Consider the following 24,628-nt stretch of genomic DNA (forward strand, 5'->3'; position numbering starts at 1 on the left):
AATTTAGAGCCTCTCTTGCTATTATATTAATAGTTTACATTTAATAAAGTACAACATATCCTCACAAGACTAGTTTCCAGTGTCATTCTGGGATAATTGGCCTCTAGAATTCATAGAGGAGAAAATGGGGCTGGGGCTTAGTAGTTCATTGTACAAGGCTTTTTAAACAATTCCTTTAAACACTATTCAGTACCTCCACTCAGCATATCTGAGCTACCTGAAGTCCTGAGCCTTTTGTCAGCAATTCAAGTCAGAATGCTTTTCATGGCATCCTTCTGCCAGCACTTGCTATTAGAAAAGAGACAAGAACTATATTTGTTTCCTAGATTCTGAAGATGTGCTGATATTTTTCCACTGTTGTCTCATCTCCCACCTTCTTTCTCCCTGTTTCTCTAATGAACCAAATTAAAATGAGAAGAATTCCTTAAAAATTATTAACCTTCAAAGATGAACACTTACAACCCACTGTAATTAAGCATTTATGTATCTTCCTTTTTCCCAGGTTTTGTAAGCTTTTATTCAGTAATATTCACTCAATTTCGATTTCTATTTTGAAATACAAATGGTTTGACATTTTACTTCTCAGATCAATAGTTTTACTGTTCTCTTCCCCTCCCTGTTTTCCAGCAACCTGATTTTTATCAATTATCTGGTTCTTAGCTTTAACAGTATAAAATTTAATGTAAACTATTAATACAATAGCAAGTAGGGCTGAACATGGTGGTTCACGCCTGTAATCCTATCACTCTGGGAGGCTAAGGTGGATTACTCAAGCTCAGGAGTTCAAGACCAGCCTTAGCAACAGCAAGACCCCATCTCTATTAAAAATAGAAAAGTTAGCCAAGGCACCTGTAGATCCAGCTACTCAGGCAGCTGAGGCAGGAGGATCACTTGAACCCAGGAGTTTCAGGTTGCTGTGAGCTAGGCTCATGCCATGGCACGCTAGCCTAGGGCAACAGAGTAAGACTCTGTCCAAATATTAATAATAATAATAATACAATAGTGAGTAATGTGATCTCTCAGGTATAAAAGATGAGGAGCACAATTATAAACTCTAACAATATAGAAATGATATTACTTCCAGTATCTTTCTCCTTTTCCTTCTATATTTAGTTATAAAACAGAATGTGAATGCCCAAATGTATTAGTCAATACAAATCCTGAGGTTTTTTTCTTTACTATAGCCTTTTTTCCAGTCATTTTATCTGACTGAATTTAATGATTAATAGTTTTTTTTTTCTTTTTTTTTTTTTGTTGAAGTTTGGCCAAGGCTGGGTTTGAAACTGCCACCCTCGGTATATGGGGCTGGTGGCCTACTCACTGAGCCACAGGTGCCGCCCAATTATTGATAGTTTTTAAGGAAAGGGCTCATTCCCTGAGATCTAGAATGTTCACTTAAAAATACTTGTAGGTATTTCTCCAAACTTTTATTCAAAAAGGGAAGGAAAGTACTCAAGGAAATAAAGTATGACTCAAGAATTTTATATGCATCAACCACTCTTCAAGAAGTAGTGAATTTGAAGAATGAAGGCAGTCTTTTTTCTAGAAAGCTTTCAAGTTAGAAGGCCACACCATGACCTAGGAAGAAAGACAATCAGTAAAGTTATTAGATTTCAGTGATGACCATTCTGTGTCCAAGAGACAAAATAAATCTTTAGACAGCCAGGCAAAATATTGTCATTCACAACCAAAAGAAAAATAAAACTTGAGGCTATAAATTAATGCTTAATTTGAAACCATTAAAAGTACTGCATAATGGCCCAGAACAAATAAAGGGATAAAAAGAATTTAAGATAATGAGAAGAGATAAACTAGGGAGTTCCAATGTATGCGCAATTGTATCTTTTTTCATTTTTTCCTATCACTTGCTGTAATTTTAGCAGCACCTACCTTCTTTAAAATTTCCTTTTAATTTGGGGGTGGGTGGGTTTCTTCCATTTAAAAATGTGAGCTGGTAGGGCTTAGAAAGCATCTTTCCTGTGTCAATATATTTTCTATGAACTCTTATATGTCTACTCTGCACTATTGTTTTAGGGAGACAATTGCTTTAAGTCTTCTTGTTTAAGGCAAAACATTTGCTTTTATTTCTTTGTAGTAATATCTTTTGCATTAGTCTGCCACATGGTATTCCCATTCCTTTCTTCAAAAAAGCTCTCTTCTATTTGGGTGCTCTGTATATGTGTTTCTTCTTTTATAAGTATCTATTTATAAAATTGTTTTTAAAAAAATACAAAAAAGAAAGCTCTCTTCCAACAGCCAAAATCATTTGCACATTTGCGGTGAATGGGTTAGACCTTACTCAAGACAAGGAAAATTTTTACCCAGTTGATATAGATTTTGTATAAGGAAATTCCATGGCTACCTGTTCTCCCAGCAGCCACATGGACAAAATGTGGGTTCAGCTTTACCAATGTCCCCTGAAAGAACCAGGGAAACTTTTACAGACAGGCTGTGCTTTCCATTATTACAAATTAATCAAGGAATTATAGGTTTAGGGTGTGTTTCTTACCTTAGAGAAGTGAATTTTGCCAGCCCTTATTGATCTATAATCACAAGAGACCTCTCTTCATTTCCTCCCACATGTATCCCAGTTTGATTATCACTTCTGGTACTCACTCCACCCATTTGTGGTTAATGTTTTTAGGGAGAGAAGAAGTCCACTAAGATGGGTCACACATTTTTCTTCACTTTTCTGGCTGTGTTTGGATGATTTCAAGGAGGACAGAGAAATGCCACCTTTACATCTACTTTTTCAGACCCAAATAGTTCCAGAATGAGAATTCTTGGTAATCTTTCAGAAAGCTGAAGTAGTATAAGGTTCAGAGACCTCCTTCCCCTCTTGTACATTTTCAAATGTTACCCAGATCTGTAGTAAAGCAGAAACAAGACAACAGAAAAATCTGCATAATCCAGCCAAGCTTTTGAATAAAGTTTCTTTGGTATATTTCTTTTAAACAGTCAATTTGAGGCAGGGCATACATGAACATCTCTCTACATTTAACACACTTAACATCCTTCCAAATTCTGTATATCTTTTATAACTATGAATCTTACATCTCCAAAATATGATAGAATTGTATTCTCAAGAAATTTTTCCTATCCATAGAAGGAGTGGGAAGAGCAGAGAATGATCACTTTACTATTGACAGCAAGAGCTCAGCATTCAGTGATAGTGTAGGCTGTTATGGGGACTGTACCCTATTATAATAGAGACAACTGGCCCCAAGAGGGAAACCATGTTGGAAATTATAAGAAATTGGGTTCTTGGCTCAGTGCCTGTGGCTCAAGCGGCTAAGACGCCAGCCACATACACCTGAGCTTGTGGGTTCCAATCCAGCCTGAGCTCACCACAACAATGATGGCTGCAACCAAAAAATAACCGGGTGTTGTGGCAGGCATCTGTGGTCCCAGCTACTTGGGTGACAGAGGCAGGAAAATTGCTTAAGCCCAGGAGTTAGAAGTTGCTGTGAGCTGTGATGCCATGGCACTCTACCCAGGGTGACAGCTTGAGGCTCTGTCTCAAAAGAAAAAAAGGAAAAAGAAAAGAAAAGAAATTGGCTTATCGAGGGTTTCTAAACTAAATTCCATCGCCATTTAGACCTTCACCCTTTACACCAGATTTGAAGAAGAGAAAATTATCTTGTCTATTTAAGTTGAACAAGCCCAATAATATCACTTCCCCAAAATAAAGTGTTTCTGAAGAGCCTTCAAGAGGTTGGAGTGAATAGGAAAAAAAAAAAGGGAAAGATGATATTCTAAAGTTTATTAGTTTTCTTTCTGAGAAACTCAAACTAAGAGAGGTCCATTTAAAAAAAAAAAAAAAACTTAAGGAAAAGGCTTATAGGAGGGCAGTGCCTGTGGCTCAGTGGGTAGGGTGCCGGCCCCATATACTGAGGGTGGCAGGTTCGAACCCGGCCCTGGACAGCTAAAAACAGCAATGAGAATAGCAACAAAAAATAGTCAAGCATTGTGGCGGGCACCTGTAGTCCCAGCTACTTGGGAGGCTGAGGCAAGAGAATTGCTTAAGCCCATGAGTTGGAGGTTGCTGTGAGCTATGACGCCACAACACACTACCAAGGGTGACAAAGTGAGATTCTGTCTCAAAAAAAAAAAAAAAAAGAAAGAAAAGAAAAAGGCTTATATGATACTTAAAGAAAGTATCATACTGATACCTGAATTTCGTCTTCAGTAGGTTCTCGGTCTCGGTAATTCGAAGAATGAATCCACAGACCACAGATCAGTGGTAGACAGGATTTATTTACAGAAAATAATACAAAAACACCAAAGCTCCTGGCAGAGAGAAACAACCCAAGTTGAGGGAAAAAAGCTCTCTCTCTGGACTCTTTGTCCAGGATTATATATAGTCGCATGGGTTCCTTGTAGTTATATGAGGCCAGGAAATGAATGGACACAATCCTTTCTGCCGGGGCAAGGTGAATAAGTACATTAATGAATGAATGCAGGCCGTTCTGCTGGGGCAAGGTGAATGAATGTAATAATGAATGGACGCAGTCCATTCATGGAATTGAGGCCTAGAAACTTACATGAAATTGACCTAGGCATAGGACATGGGGTTCCCTGTTCAGTCATAAGTGCAAGGGGAAGGAGACACCAAAGCACTAGGACTGAGGCGGCAGGTCCTCCAGCTCAGCTCGGCTGAGCTCGCTGGGGCGCAACCTGTCCCGTATCAATTCTCTCTCTCTGAGTAGAAACTCTAACTCTAAAAGGGTGAAGACTCAATGTAACTGCTTCCTGCTGAATAAGGCGATGATAGAAGGGGGCAGTTAGAATTTCTCCAGAGGGAGAGCCATCCAGGGGTTTGCAATGGAATCAGGTCTTGGACTGGAACCATCTTTACTGTGTGTGGCTTGATGACATCATTTCTGGAAAACACAAATCTGATTAGCACATTAAAAGGCAAGGGTAAAACGGTGAGAGGAGGGGCTTAATTACAGTGTTAGGTTAGAAGAACAAAGTCAATGATGTTAAAAGAAAACTATACTAACACCTTCCTTGCTGTCTTCTAAACACTAACTTTAAGCTCACAAGTGTAGGTAGACTGTGGTTGATTCTCTTCATGGTCTGTTTCTGTAGGAGGTGGTGGGGTTCCAGGATTTTACTCGTGAATGGTATATCCAGGAATCTATTCCCATAACTTTAACAGCTATAGAGGAAGACAAGATAACAGAAAAGGGACCTTCCCAAGTTGGGGTTAGGGAAGGTGAATTGAAGGTAAGAGTTTTGATCATGACTAGATCTCCAGGAGAGAAAAGCTCTTTTTGTGTTTAATGTGAAAATATAGTTGGGAGGTTTTTAAAGATTTGTTGAAATTTAGCTAAAGAACTAATATGTTTTACTAATTCTGTAGTTTCTTGATCTAATAATAAATCATTAGTTTAAAAGGCTCTTCCATATAATAATTCAAATGGGCTACAACTGAGTTTCTGCTCTAATAAGGGAAGGCATAGAATAGGTTCTTGTCCCATATTTATACAAATGGTTGTTCTCGCTTTAGTTAGTATGTCCCACCCCCAAAGGAGAGCAGGACTTTCAGGTATGATTAGGAAGGCATGAGAGAACAGCCAGTCACTCCAATTGTAGCTTAAAGGTTGAGAGAAAAATTTGGTAACCGGCTTTCCAGACACCCCCTATATAGTTACAAATTTGGGGAGTAAAAGACTAGGGTTAGAGAGGAGTACAGAAAAGGTTGCTCCAGTGTCCAGATGAAATTCTGTCTCCTGGCCCTCCACTATGAGGCAGACCCGGGGCTCTTGAGGGGTGATGACACATGCTGGAGCCATGAGAATCTGCCCCAGGCACTCTCAGTCCAGTTTGGGCACTGATGGGATCACTGCCCCAAGAGGCCTTCACCTCTGAGGACAGGCCACCATCCAGTGGTCACTCTTGCATTTTGGACATGGGCCCGGTGGCTTGCCCAGCTGGTGGTGCTGCTAGGGGCAATCTCTCCTGAAGTGGCCAGTCTGACAACATTGGCAGCACTTGTTCTTAGCTCCTCTGGCTACCCTCTGCCTCTGAATGGTGCTCATTTGTTAGAGTGCCATTAGTAGAGCTGCCATTCTTTTTTTTTTTTTACTCCTTCTTTTTCCTCCTCTTTCTTCTGATCTCAGTTATAAAAGATCATAGAGGCTGTTTTAAGAAGATTCTCCAGGTTATGATCTGGGCCTAGAGCCAAATTCTGCAGTTTTCTTTGAATGTCTAGGGTTGCCTGAGTGATAAATTTGTTTTTTCAAATAACTTAGCCCTCTAAGGAGTCAGGTGTTAACTGATTATGTTTTCTCATCACCTCCCTAAGCCACTCAAGAAAGGCTGAGGGACTCTCATTTTGCCTCTGGTAAATAGTAGACAACTTAGAATAGTTCATAGGCTTTTTCTTGGATTGACGTAAACCTTCCAGGATACATGTTAGAAATACATGTTTACACCACCAGTCACCTTGTTTCTAAGGGTCCCATTCAGGATCCTCAAAGGGAACTGCCTGTCTTCCCGTGGGGTATCTGTCCCTTTCCTCAGGAGACATCCTGCCATCAGTATTGTACATGAACCACAAATTATCCCACTTTCTAACTTCCTCCAAGGCTTCATTTTTCTCATTAAAAGTTAAAGTTTGATCTAGTAGTAACATTACATCTCTTCAAGAAAGGTCAGAGCTTTGTCCTAACCCTTGGAGAACATCCGTGTATCTATCAGGGTCATCAGAAATTTTTCCTAAATCAACCTTAATTTGTTTTAAATCTCCCAGAGAAAACAAAGTATATACTCTCACACTTCCCCTTTCACTACCCACAGTCTCAACCAAGGGACATAACGAAGGATATGGTTGCCTTCTGGGGGTCCCAGTTGGACCAGAAAAAAACTCTTGGGACAGCCTCCCTCCTGGGGTTTTCTGAATGCACAAAAGAAGGTGCAGGAGAAATAAATGGTGGGTTTGAACTAGGTGGTAAGAGCATCTGTCTTGGGAATCCCTGACCATTTGGGGAAGTTACTACAGCCAGAAGAGCTGAATCTATCTGACAGGTCTTACACAGTTGGGGGTTGTTCCTGAGGGAAAAAAAAGTTTGCACATATGTAATTCAGACCATTTCCTTTCTTGTTTACCATAATTTGGAGTACCTTCTGGTAGCTATCATTCACCATTGGAGAGCCAATACCAAGGTCAGGCCTGGGTGCAGAAGAAAAGCATACATTCTTTATTCAGTGTCTGGGGATCAAACATGTCCCAACATAGCCCAGCAGAGTGTTCTGGCAGCACAGGCCAAAATTTCAGGTATCTGGGAACCTGTTCCCACCTGATGACAGTTCTCTTGGCAAGAGAATGTTACCTGGGTGTTCTCTTAAAGAGAGAATGTTACCCATCTGTGGGAAAGAACAAATGTCCAGCATCTTAATCAATCCCACCCTGTATTCTCGGGTTGTCAAAGCATGCTCTGACCAACCCAAGAAGCCTTCCGGCCAAACAAAAGGAAGCATCCTTCCAGTGCTTGGGGAAGAATCCCTGAGGAGAGTGGCCTCCTCAGCCCCTGCGCTTGTCTAGATTTAGCCACTCTTACCAGTGTAGCACTTAGTTCTACACTTCTGGTTCTCCTGTGCTTATTACTTGCCAGCAGCACAGCCCAAGAAATCAGATATCAGGGAGCTTGGTCCCACCTGATACAAGTTCTGCCCCTTTCTGCACCTGCCCCACGATATCAATCAAAGTGGGGGTGAGCCCCACCCTGGAGAAAATGGCTGTGTGGTGCTTGCACACTTAACCTTTTATAATTTCTACAAGCTTTTTCCAAATTCCCAGTAACAAAGGAAAATAAGCTTTCTGTCATGAGCAGGTCTTAAATGCTAGGTTTTCCAACCTCCCTTTCCTTCCCAAAGTTAGCAAGGCAACAATAATTAAACTCAATGACAAATCAGGGTTGAGAGACACTTTGAAACTTTTGTATCACAATTAGTTACAATTAGCCAAAGTCTTAAAGAAACCTGGAATTATTTTAAACTTTCCCATTTACACCAATAAACTAGAAGCAATCAAATACCCAGGGTATTTGTTGCCTTTCTTCATTTTCAAGATACTGAACTATAGCTGAGGGTTTAGGGCCATTCTTGCCTTGGGGAGTTGCCCAGGCCTCTGGTTGCCCAGAGAAGCAATACAGAGGAGTCATCTTGCCCTTTGTTTGGAGCTGACTTCTAGTTAACAAAGTTTAGCCTTTTTTCTCAGACACATAAAAACACCAATTGAATTTAATTTTGCAATGAAAAGCAATAAAAAGGACCTTACAGCACACCTAAAACATTAGAAGCACACTTAAAACATCTGAAAAGTACCAGAATAAACCAGTACAAAATTAACTAAACATATTAAGTAATCCTTTACCAACATTCAAACAAAGCATGTAAACTACAAGGAGAGAGAGAAAAGCAAAAGAGGACTATAGAGATAAATAGGAAAAGTTTGGGACCATGGAAGAGAAGAGAAGATAGGAAAAGCTGGGAGAGCACGATTTTCAGAAGGCCCTTCTGTATCCTGGGGTCAGAACCATTGCTGGGGACCCCAGGACTTCTGGGTGCTACTTCTTTGCTCAGCTCTCAACCAGAGAAAAGGAGTAAATATAGAACAATTTCAAAAGCTTTCTAACATTCCCTTCAGCTCCTTTCTGGAGCCAAGAGGAATTAGAAAGTTCGTTCCCCAACAGCCTCTTGCCTGAAGGTCAGCAGCACACTATGCACATTTACCTGCTGACAGGCATCAAAATTATTAGTCTCCATTATTATAACTATAGAGAAAGCAGGATAGAAGTAATTGGTCCCATTGCTTACCACAGGTCGTCTTCTATCCTGGATGGGCCCCCAAAATATGATACCAGAATTTTGTCTTACGCAGGTTCTTGGTTTTGGTGATTCAAAGAATGAATCCATGGACCATAGATCAGTGGTAAGATTTATTTTACAGAAAAGAATACAAAAACAAAAGCTCCTGGCAGAGAGAAACAACGCAAGTTGGAGGAAAAAAGCTCTCTCTCTCTGAGCTCTTTGTCCAGGGGTATTTATAGTCACATGGGTTCCTTGTAGTTACAAGAGGCCAGGAAATGAATGGATACAGCCCTTTACACCAGGGAAAGGTGAATTAGTGCATTAATGAATGAATACAGGCCCTTCCTCTGGGGCAAGGTGAATGAATGTAATAACGAAAGGACACAGTCCATTCATGGAATTGAAGCCTAGGAAACTTACATGAAATTGACCTAGGCATAGGAAATGGGGGTTCCCTGTTCAGTCATAAGTGCAAGAGGAAGGAAACACCAAGGCACTATTATGAGGAGGACCCCCCGGGCAATTGAAGCAGCCTCAAAAATACACTACTGGGACCTGATCAAACTAAAAACTTCTGCACTGCCAAAAACACAGCAAGTAGAGCAAGTAGACAGCCCTCAGAATGGGAGAAAATATTTGCAGGTTATGTCTCCAACAAAGGTTTAATAACCAGAATCCACAGAGAACTCAAACATATAAGCAAGGAAAGAACAAGTGATCCCATCGCAGGCTGGGCAAGGGATTTGAAGAGAAACTTCTCTGAAGAAGACAGGCGCACAGCCTACAGACATATGAAAAAATGCTCATCATCCTTAATCATCAGAGAAATGCAAATGAAAACTACCTTGAGATACCATCTAACTCCAGTAAGATTAGCCCATATCACAAAATCCCAAGAAAAGAGATGTTGGCGTGGATGTGGAGAAAAGGGAACACTTCTACACTGCTGGTGGGAATGCAAATTAATACATTCCTTTTGGAAAGATGTTTGGAGAAAACTTAGTGATCTAAAAATAGATCTGCCATTCAATCCTATAATTCCTCTACCAGGTATATACCCAGAAGACCAAAAATCACATTATAACAAAGATATTTGTACCCAAATGTTCATTGCAGCCCAATTCATAATTGCTAAGTCATGGAAAAAGCCTAAGTGCCCATCGATCCAAGAATGGATTAATAAATTGTGGTATACACCCTGATCCCCAAACCAGGAAAAGACCCAACAAGAAAAGAAAATTATAGACCAATATCACTAATGAATATAGATGCAAAAATATTCAACAAGATCCTAACAAACAGAATCCAGCAACACATCAAACAAATTATACATCATGACCAAGTTGGTTTTATCCCAGGGTCTCAAGGCTGGTTCAATATACGTAAATCTATAAATGTAATTCAGCACATAAACAAATTAAAAAACAAAGACCATATGATTCTCTCAATTGATGCAGAAAAAGCTTTTGATAATATCCAGCATCCCTTCATGATCAGAACACTCAAGAAAATTGGTCTAGAATGGACTTTTCTTAAACTGATAGAGGCTATCTACAGCAAACCCACAGCCAATATCATATTGAATGGAGTTAAATTGGAATCATTTCCACTCAGATCAGGAACCAGACAAGGCTGCCCATTGTCTCCATTGCTTTTCAACATTGTAATGGAAGTTTTAGCCACCGCAATTAGGGAAGAAAAGGCGATCAAGGGTATCCATATAGGGTCAGAAGAGATCAAACTCTCGCTCTTCGCAGATGATATGATTGTGTATCTGGAAAACACTAGGGACTCTACTACAAAACTCCTAGAAGTGATCAAGGAATACAGCAGCGTCTCAGGTTACAAAATCAACATTCATAAATCGGTAGCCTTTATATACACCAACAACAGTCAAATTGAAAAAGCAGTTAAGGACTCTATCCCATTCACAGTAGTGCCAAAGAAGATGAAATATTTGGGAATTTACCTAACAAAAGACGTGAAAGATCTCTATAAAGAGAACTATGAAACTCTAAGAAAAGAAATAGCTGAAAATGTTAACAAATGGAAAAACATACCATGCTCATGGCTGGGAAGAATCAACATTATCAAAATGTCCATACTACCCAAAGCAATATATAATTTCAACGCACTCCCTATTAAAGCTCCACTGTCATATTTTAAAGATCTTGAAAAAACATTACTTCGTTTTATATGGAATCAGAAAAAACCTCGAATAGCCAAGACATTACTCAGAAATAAAAACAAAACAGGAGGAATCACACTACCAGACCTCAGACTTTACTACAAATCGATAGTGATCAAAACAGCATGGTATTGGCACAAAAACAGAGAAGTAGATATCTGGAATAGAATAGAGAACCAAGAGATGAATCCAGCTACTTACCGCTATTTGATTTTTGACAAGCCAATTAAAAACATTCAGTGGGGAAAAGATTCCCTATTTAACAAATGGTGCTGGGTGAACTGGCTGGCAACCTGCAGAAGACTGAAATTGGACCCACATCTTTCACCATTAACTAAGATAGACTCTCATTGGATTAAAGATTGAAACTTAAGACATGAAACTATAAAAATACTAGAGGAGAATGCAGGGAAAACCCTTGAAGAAATTGGTCTGGGTGAGTATTTCATGAGGAGAACCCCCCGGGCAATTGAAGCAGCTTCAAAAATACACTACCGGGACTTGATCAAACTAAAAAGCTTCTGCACAGCTAAGAACACAGTAAGCAGAGCAAGCAGACAGCCCTCAGAATGGGAGAAGATATTTGCAGGGTATAACTCTGACAAAGGTTTAATAACCAGAATCCACAGAGAACTCAAACGCATCAGCAAGAAAAAAACAAGGGATCCCATCGCAGGCTGGGCAAGGGATTTGAAGAGAAACTTCTCTGAAGAAGACAGGCGCACGGCCTTCAGACATATGAAAAAATGCTCATCATCTTTAATCATCAGAGAAATGCAAATCAAAACTACTTTGAGATATCATCTAACTCCAATGAGACTAGCCTATATCACAAAATCTCAAGACCAGAGATGTTGGCGTGGATGTGGAGAAAAGGGAACACTTCTGCACTGCTGGTGGGAATGCAAATTAATACATTCCTTTTGGAAAGATATATGGAGAACACTCAGAGATCTAAAAATAGATCTGCCATTCAATCCTGTAATTCCTCTGCTGGGCATATACCCAGAAGACCAAAAATCACAACATAACAAAGATATTTGTACCAGAATGTTTATTGCAGCCCAATTCATAATTGCTAAGTCATGGAAAAAGCCCAAGTGCCCATCGATCCACGAATGGATTAATAAATTGTGGTATATGTATACCATGGAATACTATGCAGCCTTAAAGAAAGATGGAGACTTTACCTCTTTCATGTTTACATGGATGGAGCTGGAACATATTCTTCTTAGTAAAGTATCCCAAGAATGGAAGAAAAAATACCCAATGTACACAGCCCTACTATGAAACTAATTTGGGACTCTCACATGAAAGCTATAACCCAGCTACAACTTAACAATAGGGGGAAGTGGGAAAGGGGGGGGTGGGTAGAGGGAGGGGAATCGGTGGGATCACACCTGTGGTGCATATTACAGGGGTATTTGCGAAACTTGGTAAATGTAGAATATAAATGTTTTGGCACAGTAACTGAGATAACGCCGGAAAGGCTATGTTAACCACTGTGATAAAAATGTGTCAAATGGTTTATGAAGTGAGTGTATGATGCCCCATAATCATATCATTGTATACAGTTATGATTTAATAAAAAAATTTAAAAAAAAATAAATTGTGGTATATGTACACCATGGAATATTATGCAGCCTTAAAGAAAGATGGAGACTTTACCTCTTTTGTGTTTACATGGATGGAGCTGGAACATATTCTTCTTAGTAACATATCTCAAGAATGGAAGAAAAAGTATCCAATGTACTCAGCCCTACTATGAAACTAATTTCATATGAAAGCTATAACCCAGTTATAACCTAAGAATATGGGGAAGGGGGAGAAGGAGGGGAGTGAGGGGGGAGGGTGATTGGTGAGATTACAGTGTGTCTTACAAGGGTACATGTGAAACTTAGCAAATGTCTTAACACAAAAACTAAGAAAATGCCAGGAAGGCTATGTTAACCAGTGTGATGAAAATATGTCAAATGGTCTATAAAACCAGTGTATGGTGCCCCATGATGGCCTTAATGTACACAGCTATGATTTAATAATAAAAAAAAGAAAATTTAGAATAACTGAAACTATAAATTTCTTGTGGAAATGCAAAATGATACAACTGCTTTAGAGAACAGTCATACAATTTATTAGATCATGAAATATATACTTACCACAAAAAAAAAAAGAAACATCAAGGCACTGGTGTCTCCCCAGCAGTTGTTAGGCCCTCTGGCTACTAAAGCCTCTGTTGGGGGTAGGAGGGGCTTGCCTACCCTCCAGCCCCCTGGTTCCTCTGCCGGCTGCCACTGCCAACACGGCCAGGGCTGAGGTGGCGGGTCCTCCAGCTCAGCTCAGCTCAGCTGGCTGGGGCGTCACCTGTCCTGTATCAATACCACAGCAAGAAAGGTAAGAAGGGAGAGTCAAAAGGAGGGTTTATTACCAAATTTGAGGCATCAGTTCTATAAAATTGCCCCATTTGGTGTCAAGGGCAACCATCTTCTCAGGGGCTGTACAAATAGCTACTTTTTTCCTAGGAGAAAGAGGAAGATTTTCTCCATGAACTATCTTTCATTGATTAAAATTTCAGCCCATGCTGCATTATCTCCTGTGTAATACTCTAATTTTCCTATGCTTTGGCGTCTGAGAGGCATGCTGTGAGAGTAAGAGATAAGAACTCTGTCTTAGGCATAGAGATGTTATTAGGTTGCACCTGCATGAAATTAGAATCCATGTAGAGTTGTTGACTGGGCCTTTGTTCCAGCAACATGTGCTCCTGTTGAGGCAGCATAATAATAAAAGGATCAATCCATGCAGAAGTTATAACAATCTTGTCCCAAGCAACAAAGCCTCAAAATACATAATGCAATAACTGAAAGAGAAAAAGCAAAAATTAGACAAACTCACAACTACAGTTGTGGACTTCAACACTCCCTCTCAGAAACTGATAGAACTAGACAGAAATCAGCAAAGATATAGAGGAGTTGAGCAGCATAGTCAACCAACAGGATCTAATATAATAAAATATCTAAAATAAAACACACTAGCCCACCACTCAATATATACTTTTCCCCCAAATTCCAAAAGGGTATTCACTAAGATAGACCATATGTTTGACCATAGTATAAATTTTAAAGAATCAATCAAAGTCATACAGTCTTTCTCTCTAACCACAGTGTAATAAAACCCAAGAAGAAAAAACCATGAAGAAAACACAAATGTTTCTAAATATGTGAAAAATAAGCATTTAGAAGTCTAAATAAACCATGGGTCAAGTATGAAGTTAAGGCAAATGAAATATAGAAATTAATGACAAATTAAAATGCAGCATGCTAAAATGCTAAGAGAAGTTTACAGCACTAGATGTTTACATTAGGAATGAGAAAAGGTCTTAAAACACTAACCTAAGTTCTTACTTTAAGAAGCTAGAAAAAGGCTCGGCACCCATAGCTCATTGGTTACGGCGCTGGCCAACCTGGGGCTGGCAGGTTCGAACCCAGCCTGGGCCTGCTAAAACAACAATGACAACTACAACAAAAAAATAGCTGGGCGTTGTGGCAGGCGCCTATAGTCCCAGCTACTTGGGAGGCTGAGGCAAGAGAATTGCTTAAGGCCAAGAGTTTAAAAAATATGTGTGTGCGTGTGTGTGTGTGTGTGTGTGTGTATGAAACTAGAAAAAGTAAAACCAAAGCAAGCAGAAGAAAGGAAATAATAAACATCATAGCAAAAATCAATGAAATTGAAAAAGAAACACAGAAAAAGTTAACAAAGCAAATGTGATTCTTTGAAAGAAATCAAATTGAACTTTAAGCAAAACTGATAAAAATATAAATCAGCAATATCAGAAACTAAACAAGTGTTATTTATCAATATTAATCTGGTAGCCACCAAGAAGATAACAAGGAAATATTACAAATAACGTTTTGTTCACAAATTTGTCAACTTAAGAAATGAACCAATTCCTCAAAAAGAAAAAACTAGTAAAAAGATGAACTACACTGCAAATAACTCTATGATACAAGAAATTGAATTCATAATTTGAAATCTCACAAAGAAGGAATCTCCAGGACAATATGATCCACTAGAGAATTCAAAAATTTAAAGAATTAACACCAATATTTCACAATCTCTTCCAGGAAAAAAAAAAAAATCAAAGTCGAGAGATTACTTCTTGACTCATTTATGGAGCCAATATTACTTGATATAGAAACCTAAAAAGGTATGTTCTACATTGAGGTCATTATCTTTCCTACATTCAGTGAAACCATTAGCTTCCTAGAGCTTCTGTAACAAAGCACAACAAACTGGGTGGCTTTCAGAGCAGAAATTTATTCTGTCTCAGCTCTGGAGCCCAGAAATCTGAAATAAAGGTATCAGCAGGGCATTCTCTCTCTGAAGGCTCTAGGGGAGAATTTGTTCCATGCCTTTTCCTTAACTTCTGTAATTTCTGGTGTTACTGCAATCCTTGGTATTCTTTGGACTGTAGGCCTGTCACTCCAATCTCTGTCATCATGTAAGGGGGTCACTTGGTGAACTAGGCCCAGGTGGGGCTCAGGTGCTCTATCACAGTACAACTACACAGCTATTTTTAAACATTGTGACTATGTTGCCACCACTCTGATGCTTTAAGCCCCACACTTTCATTTCTCCAGCTGGGTAAAAAGCCATATTTCACATTAAGAGGATGTGACAAACTTGGCCACAGATTGGGTTCTAGAGGGTGAATATCTGGAATGTGAGGTCAAACAAATAGCCACAGGAGACGTTGTAAGAAGTTAAATAGGAATATATTATCAACAAAAAAATGTCAAACTCTGGCTTTCTGCTAAGACAGTTCCTCATTCCACAGATCTCACATAGCATTCATGTGCTAGGGAGAGATGACTAAGATGGTCTCCTGTATCTTAATAATTATTGTGTCCAGCAGCCAGGACATACTCTATGATATAGAATTTTAAATGTTAGAATGTGAAGTATTTTTCAGGACCTGTGGCGATATGCATACAAAACAATTGTTTCATGATACTTCATGAAATAGAAAGAATTGCTTGATAGGCTGCCAGGTGCTACCTAGTACATACTTAGGTATTAAAGTCTTACTAGGCTATTTATGCTCAAGAAGACAGGGACACAGGCTGTTGTAAGAACCACAACTTAAATCAGAAAAGCTAGAAATTTAAGGCAGTTTCCATTTACATCCCAGGAGTGTTAGGCAGGGTTTTCTAGGTCCCTGCTGACTTCTGTTTAAAGTGAACAAATTACTTAAGGAGAACAAATGAAAACCACTTGGCAAAAATGAAGTATTGCCCAACAGATTGGGCAAACTCAAAGCTACAGCAGGTGGACACATCATGGCTCCTGAAAAGTGGGGGACCTCAGTTTAACACCTCAAACTTTGAGACCATATTCTTCTCAGGAGATAAAGGGTTGGCCCATGATATCAAATCTCAAATACTCCTTCAGAGTGAGAAGCAACCACTAAAGTGTACTTGGGATTAACAGTGGACCTTCAACTTAAGTGATTGATTTCCACAGATAAAGACAGCCCAATATCCCAACATAAAAATGAAAAAAAGTACAATGCCAATTTCCTGGTTTTGCAACATACTACAATTATGCAAGATGTTACCATTAGAAGAAATGGGTAAAGAGTACGTGGGATGCTCTCTACTATTTTTGCAATTTCCAAGGAATCTATAATTGCTTCAAAATAAAACTTAAGTAAGAGTTTCAGATACCTGGCCCAAAGTCACAAATCTTTTAAAAACTTGTAATTAGATCCCGAGCCTGATGGGATAACTAGTTCATCTAGCCTTATGAAATATGCTATCGCATCAGGGACCACCCCAATCCATGTGCTGCAGACCAAAATAAGAACCCCTAACGTACTATATTGCTTAAGTTGTTGGTCCCTAACATCGATGGGACTTTGAACTTCGTTAGGAAAGTATTCATCTTTATTTTTATTGACCTCTAACTTAAATATGGTACTTCTTCAACTAATACATTGAAGACACAGACCATTAGCAAAACCAGTGAATTTGTCACAACAGAAGTCACCTATTTTTATTTCACATGTTTATCACCATGTCAAGATTTTATTAATAGCAGTAAGACACTAGATTTCACATGACTCTTATTTTCTGTCTACAGATATTAATACAAAACAGTTGCCCAACTCTGGGTCATGTGGATATTCAACTACTAAATAATGAAGTAGGAAGTTATTTCCTGGGTAAATAACACCTATGTTTGTTACCCAGGAAATAGCTATGTTGCTTTCTAGTGCTCCCCATCTACAGTTGCTTTTCAGCCTATACACTGAAAGTGGTGCAGCTGGGTGCCCGTAGCCCAGTAGTTATGAGAGAGGATACCCGAGAAGGGTGAGGTCTAGAAGAACAGGTCTTCTCAAGGAGACCACAAGGATACACATGCAGGGCCCTCTCCACGGTGACTCAGCTCTGGGGAATTTGTAAACTTAACTTCCTGAAACTTGGAAATTTCCAAGTTCTGTGAAATCCTGTAGTTCTGTAGGGGTGGGAATAGCATCTCCCACTTGATTCAAACTGGCCAATGAGAAGGGTACCTGTGGGGTGGAACTTTTTGACTGTCAATAAAAAAGGGAAAGACCAAGGCAGTCGGGGAGTGTGGTCATTTGGAATTCTTCTATGCCATAAGCTCCCGGCTGGTGAATAAAGCCCTTCTTCTTATAAACGTGGTGTTTGGGTGCTCTTTCTCTCCACTGGGCCTTGTTTTCCTGCAACATTTTTGGTTCCCTGACCAGGAAGCGAGATCACCCCTGGAGAGAACATGCACCTGGTAGTTGCCGCCAATCCTCTGGACACCCATGTGGGGGCCCCTGATTGGCCTGGGTGACGTGAACCACTGAGCATGCCAGGGAGGCAGTTTAGCCTCCCTGTGTGGATGCCTCGACTGGTCTGAGAAAGGACCCCATCGGTGGGTCTTCAAAGAGTCAAACACCAGGAGGAACTGGCATGCAGGAATAGGTACCTACACAGGAAGACGTCTAAGGCAAGGTATGACCTATCTGGGGATCCCACTACAGTTTTAGTGGAAGAGGAGCCTGATCAACTCCTTGGGCATTAGATCGCTGGCAGATCTGTTGAGAGGTGTTTGAGAGTGTGTGGATGTGGTGTGACTGAGAGAACTCCGAGGGTGAAGTTGGACCTCCCTTCTCAGGGCCTAGGGGAGTGTTGGTTTGCCTCCTATGGCTAAATGGCAGCTTGAGTGGAAAATCGTGGCTGCCCAGGTTAAGAAGTGAGTTGGGATTGTGTGCATGTGAGTGCTTTGAGAATGACTGAGATGGGTAACAATAGGTGGGGTTTTGCCCCTCCCCCCATTCATGGGGTGAAATGAATGTGTGAGTGTGCCCTTCTTCCCTGCTCCAACTTTGCCCCCTGGCTATTCTGAGAAAAACTGGAAGTTCCAGGTTTTCCGGTTTCCATCTTTGGTGGCAGCCACGTGGCCATATGGGACTGGGGAGAAAATTAAAAGACATTAGAAAGAATGTTGTTGTAGTTTTGTTACTGGAATTTCTTCAGTGAGTGTTTGGTCTCAGGAATTTGATAATTGAGCCCGTGGGCCACAGATCAGTGATAAAATTGCATTTTGTTGGATTGGGAGGCATGCAGAGAGAGTGGAAAGTGCCAGAGCTATTGGCAGAGGGGTCGTGCCCTAAAAAGTGTTGCAGTTCAGGCAGTCCAGTGAGCTCTGATGGCCCTTGAAAATCTGGGGGAGAGAGTGTAAATCTCCTGCTGGATGAGGCTGTATACATATATGCAACAGGTCTCCAAGGTGAACAGCCTCTGGAAGGGGGGAGGAGGCCCAGACAGGAGGTTTCCGGCATAAGTCCTTTTTCTAGGGGTAAATAATTGGCCCTGAGAGATATTGGCCAAGACTTGGTAGATGGAAAAATACCTTTACAAACTGAAGAGGTGTTCTAGCAAATGAATGAATGCAGTGCCTCACCTTGGACAAGGTTATTAAGTCTTTGCTGCAGATTTGTCTGGGGAGGGGATTAGGGTGTGTGCTTCTTAGTCAGGGTGGAGCCGTCCAAAAGTTTTCGGGCTGCTTTGTTCATGACCTTGCTGGGGCTCAGAGGGTTTGTGCCTGGAGATGGGAGTCTGATGTCTAAGCTCACCTGAGCCTGAAAAATGGGGGGTCCCTGTCCAGCCCTGAGTGGGAAAATCCTGTATCAATGTTACATCTCATAAATATCTCTCATTTGTAAAATGTAATAATTTGGTTGTTTAAATTGTTGGGGAAACTGAATCTTTGTCAAAGGATAAGATTCTTGCCTTTTAAACCTGCTAGTTATCGGTTTGACTGAGTGAATGGATGACTTCATGGTAAACTGGGATCCTGTTTTGTGGGAAGTGAGTTTTTGAGAGTAAGAGAAATTAGACAGAAAGGAGAATGGCATTGTGTAAAGAAAGAATCTTGTGTGATAAATTTTGTCCTGAAACAGAATGGTTGTGTAAGAAAGTGAAAGGCAGGGCAAAAGTTAAAGAAAGTTTAGAATGTTTGTAGATGCTCTGTGCAGGTTAAATGAAGCTCATAAAAGAGAATTTGTGAAGATGTTTTACATGTGATCCAGTTGACCATGTGTTTCCTTTAAAATCTTTTGGCTTGTAATTTTCTTTAAACAAATGTTTTAGGCCTTTGATATTTGACAAACCTTCCAAAATAAAAACTCTAAATCTGGGGCTTGGCGCCTGTAGGGCAGTGGTTGCAACGCTGGCCACATGAACTGAAACTGGAGGGTTCAAACTTGGCCCAGGCCAACAACAAAAAAAACACAACTTTAAATTTGGTCTTCTTGAAATATTAAGACCACTGAAAGTCATGGGAAAACAAATTAAACTTATTTGATTTATTAAAAATATATAGGAAACATAGTCACCAAATATGAAATGGTGATTAATTTTGTGTGGGTTATGGTTAAATATATGTTCCAATATTATAAAGCATTGGTCTATCCTAATGTATAAGACATTGGTCTGTCCTAATGTATATTGTTGGTAATAATTTTAATTCATCTAAAAAAGAAATTATTTTTTATGTAACTGGCTGAGTCCAAAGTTTATCCTAAAAAGAAAAAGAAATATTAAGAGAGACTGACGAATTCTCTCAAATTCAAATTCCTGATGTCTTTGGAAATTGAATACCTTCAAACTAAAAGCAGATTTTTTAGAACTTTCATTGGAAAGTTAACATGTTTATGAGTATTGCTAACCTAACTTCAACAGAACAGAAATCAGTTATGTGGAACTGGGCTAGTTTGTAATGGCTTTTTGTTCAAAATATTGTTGATTCTTTCTGTGTTCTGTTTTCCAGAAGTCAAGAAAATAATTTTCTGTCTTTTGAGCTATTTGTAGCTTTTCAAGCGATGTACATACTTATGAGCAGAGTTTGAAACATGTCTTTTTCTCTCTCCTTGATTTCTCCAGAATTTGAAAGCCATTTGTAAGTATTCTTAATTTATGACAATACAGTTATTTGCATAAGTTCAATAAGAATCTGTTTTTGTTCTATAAGACATGATGAAGGCACTGGTTATTTTACCAAGGCTTTGGCTGGAATAGCATTTCCAGAGGTGTCCAGACTGCATTAAGGAATTCAGGTTGACTTTATAAGGCCAAAAAAAAAAGCCCTTTGGAAAACTGGCCAGATATCCATCAGTAACATTTCCTGATTTGTGGTAAGTAACGAAGGTTGCTTGCTGATGGGTCAGGGAATTGAAATGTGCTTGGGGACCTCAAGAGAAGAGGGATTTACCCAATGCATACAGGTATCTAATGGCACAGATGAAACCTGAGCTCTGAAAGGCTTTCAAAAGGTCCAGCCTGAGATTCCTTATAAAAGATTCCAGCAAAGCCAATTTTAAAGGAAAGAAGAGCCTAGATGGCTAATAATTAATTATTCTTACTGCACTTTATGCAAATAATCAGACCCCATATATTGAAGATACAGTTTATTTTGGCAAATAAGTTAGTTCTACTATAATTTGCCTTTAGTAAAGAGAGAAATTGGAAAGAGAAAAATAGTTTAAAAGGAGGAAAAAGAGGCTGTGGTCCACTGTATTTAGATCCCAGCCTTGTCTGTACTGTCAACTCATAAAATGAGACATACTCTGCTGAATCTACTGCCAGCAGAAGCAAAGTGGCCCACTTGTCTGGACTTAAAAGACATCTTTTTCAGTATAAGGCTGGCTCTACAAAGCCAGAGGCTATTTGCTTTCCAGTAGGAGAGACCAGACATAGAAACAGTACACATGGACAGGTTGCCACAGGGGTTCAAAACACCCACGATTTTTGGAGAAGCACTGGCTCATGATCTCCAGAAATTCCTGGCTGAGGAATTAGAATGTGTGCTGTTCCAATATGTCAATGACCTCCTTTCAGGACACCCTACCCAGGAGGGCTGCGCCCAAGGCATGGACTGTCTTTTATGACATCTAGAGGTATGTGGCTATAAAGTGTCTAAGCAGAAGGCCCAGGTCTGCCAGCAGCAAGTACGTTATCTAGGATTTACTATTCAGCATGGGGATAAGAATCTAGGCATGGAATGGAGGCAGGTCATTAATCGCCTCCCCACCTCCAAGAGCTGAAAGCGGGTTCAGGAATTCTTAGGCCCAGTCGGCTTCTGTCATCTTTGGATCCCCAACTTTGTCGTCTTAGCTAAGCCCTTGTATGAGATAACTAAAGGAGAGGAGGGAGAGCCCTTGGAGTGGGAAGGAGAACAGGAACATGCCTTCTCCCAGCTAAAGATGAGGCTGATGGCTGCACCTGCACTGAGACTTCCAGACTTGGCCAAGCCCTTTACTCTGTATGTCTCAGAGAGAGATAAAATGGCTGTGAGTGTGTTAACCCAGCTGGTTGGGTCCTGGCCAAGGCCTGTAGCTTACATCTCTAAGCAGTTGGATGGAGTGGTAAAAGGATGGCCACCCTGCTTATAGGCTCTAGCCACTACTGCTCTCCTTGTGCAAGAAGCTGATAAGCTGACTCTAGGGCAGGATCTCAGAGTGAAAGTACCATACTCTGTGGTCAATTTAATGCACACTAAGGGACATTTTTGGCTCCCTAATGCAACACTCTGAACTAAGCCATGCTCCTTCCAGTCAGTGGAAGAGAGACTAAACATGACTGTACGGAAGTTATAGATAATGTGTACTCTAGCAGACCTGACTTGCATGACCAGCCCTGGACAGATGCAGACTGGGACTTGTATGTAGATGGAAGCAGTTACGTGACGGCACAAGGTGAGTGGTGGGCTGGTATGCAGTGGTCACCTTAACAGAGACTGTGGAGGCTAAGCCCCTACCTCAAGGGACATTGACTCAGAAGGCTGAGTTAATTGCCTTGACTGGAGCCTTAGAAAAGTCAATGGAAAAATGTGAATGTTTCTCTGACTCTCCAAGTACATGGGGCATTGTACAAGGAGAAGGGACTATTAAATTCTGGGGAAAAGGACATTAAGTATCAGCAGGAGATAACTTCAGTTACTAGAGACAGTATGGAAACCCCAGAAAGTGGCAGTGATACACTGTCATGGACATCAAAGAGATGCTTCCACCATCACTAAAGGGAACACCAGACCTGACACTGAGGCAAAGAGGGCTGCCTCCCAGCCATACCAGGTGCTGTGAGTGACTCCCCTCATCCCATGGGTTCCAGAGCTCACCTCTATCTACTCCCAGGAGGAGAAGGAATGGTTGTCAGGGGAAGGAAGCCAGGAAGCAGAGGGAGGATGAATAAAGATGCCAGATGGACGAGTAGCAGTCCCCAGGATTCTAGGCGCCACCGTGGTGACAGGAGTATTTGATGAAGTTGCTGGGCCAGTACTTCTACATCTCCCACCTGGCAGCCCTGGCTAAAACTGACAGTCAACAGTGTGTCACCTGCAGCCAGTTCAATGCATGCCAAGGACCAATGGTACCCCCAGGAATCCAGTCGTATGGAGCAATGCCCTTCAAGGACTTCCAGGTAGTCTTTACTGAAATGCCCAGGTTTAGAGGGAACAAGTAATGGCTGATGATGGTCTATCAGACTTGGAATAGGTAAAAGCCTTCCCCACCAGGATAAAAAGGACTCCTAAAGTAGTAAAAATATTGCCCAGAGAAATCGTCCCATGATTTAGGCTGCCACTCCAGTTTAAATTTGACAATGGGCTAGCCTTCATAGCAAAACTAATGCAAATAATAAGCTAAAGCTTTGAATAATTTATAGGCCTCAAAGCTTAGACAGGGTAAAGTGCATAAACAGGACCATAAGAGCAGAAATTAGTAAACTCTGCCAGGAAGTAATGTTTAACTGGATACAGGCCTTGCCACTGGTGTTGTTCAAAGTGGCCTCTGTCAATTCTCTGCAATTTAGCAGGAACTCCTAAAAGAACTGGAAAAGACTGAACTGCATAGACAAAAACCCTAGAAAGAGTAACAAGGAAAAATCTCCACTGGGGTAATTAACTGTGTTCGGTTTAGTCTTTTGTGTCTGTACATCTTTTCTCTCTGGAAGATCAAGGGGACCAAGTCTAAGTCTGGAATCAGAACCTGGTCCCCCTGAAACCAAGGTAGAAAGGACTTTACACCATCATTCTGACCACATGCAGAGCAGTGAAGGTGAAAAGAATCCTCACCTAGAGTCATCACAGCTGGCTGAATAGGGCTTCACCGCCCCTTGGAAAGTAAAGGTAACTTTTAAGACAATCAACATGCCCTGCTCCAGGCACATACTGGGAGCTGGCTAGTCAATGCACGGCTGAAGCCCAAGGAAACTCCTTGAGGGAATTGTCTTAATTGGACTTTGAACTTTGGGAAAAGGGGGGAAATGTCACAAGGAAAAGTAAAAACTCATATGTATATTGGCCCACCACCATGGTATTATTAAGGTCTGAGTAGAGAACCCAAGAAGAGTCACAGTTCCCAAAACCTCAGTGCTGAAAAGTAATTAATATTGGTACCTGCAAAAACAAGTTGATATTGAGACCCCAAATTAAAATATATTGGATTCTCAAAAGGGGGGAATGAGAGAGGATACCCGAGAAGGGTGAGGTCTAGAAGAACAGGTCTTCTCAAGGAGACCACAAGGATACACATGCAGGGTCCTCTCCATGGTGACTCAGCTCTTGGGAATTTGTAAACTTAACTTCCTGAAACTTGGAAATTTCCAAGTTCTGTGAAATCCTGTAGTTCTGTAGGGGTGGGAATAGCATCTCCCACTTGATTCAAACTGGCCAATGAGAAGGGTACCTGTGGGGTGGAACTTTTTGACTGTCAATAAAAAGGGAAAGACCAAGGCAGTCGGGAGTGCGGCCATTTGGAATTCTATGCCATAAGCTCCCAGCTGGTGAATAAAGCCCTTCTTCTTATAAACGTGGTGTTTGAGTGCTCTTTCTCTCCGTTGGGCCTTGTTTTCCTGCAACAGTTAGGGCACAAGCCACATACACTGGGGGCTGGCAGGTTCGAACCCAGCCCAGGCCTGCTAAACAACAATGATGTTGTAGTCAACAACTACAATAAAAAATAGCCCAGGGTGGTGCCTGTGGCTCAGTGAGTAGGGCGCCAGCCCCGTATACCAAGGGTAGTGGGTTCAAATGCAGACCCGGCCAAACTGCAAC

The sequence above is a fragment of the Nycticebus coucang genome, chromosome X, assembly GCF_027406575.1.
Source record: "Nycticebus coucang isolate mNycCou1 chromosome X, mNycCou1.pri, whole genome shotgun sequence".
Lineage (NCBI taxonomy): Eukaryota > Metazoa > Chordata > Mammalia > Primates > Lorisidae > Nycticebus > Nycticebus coucang.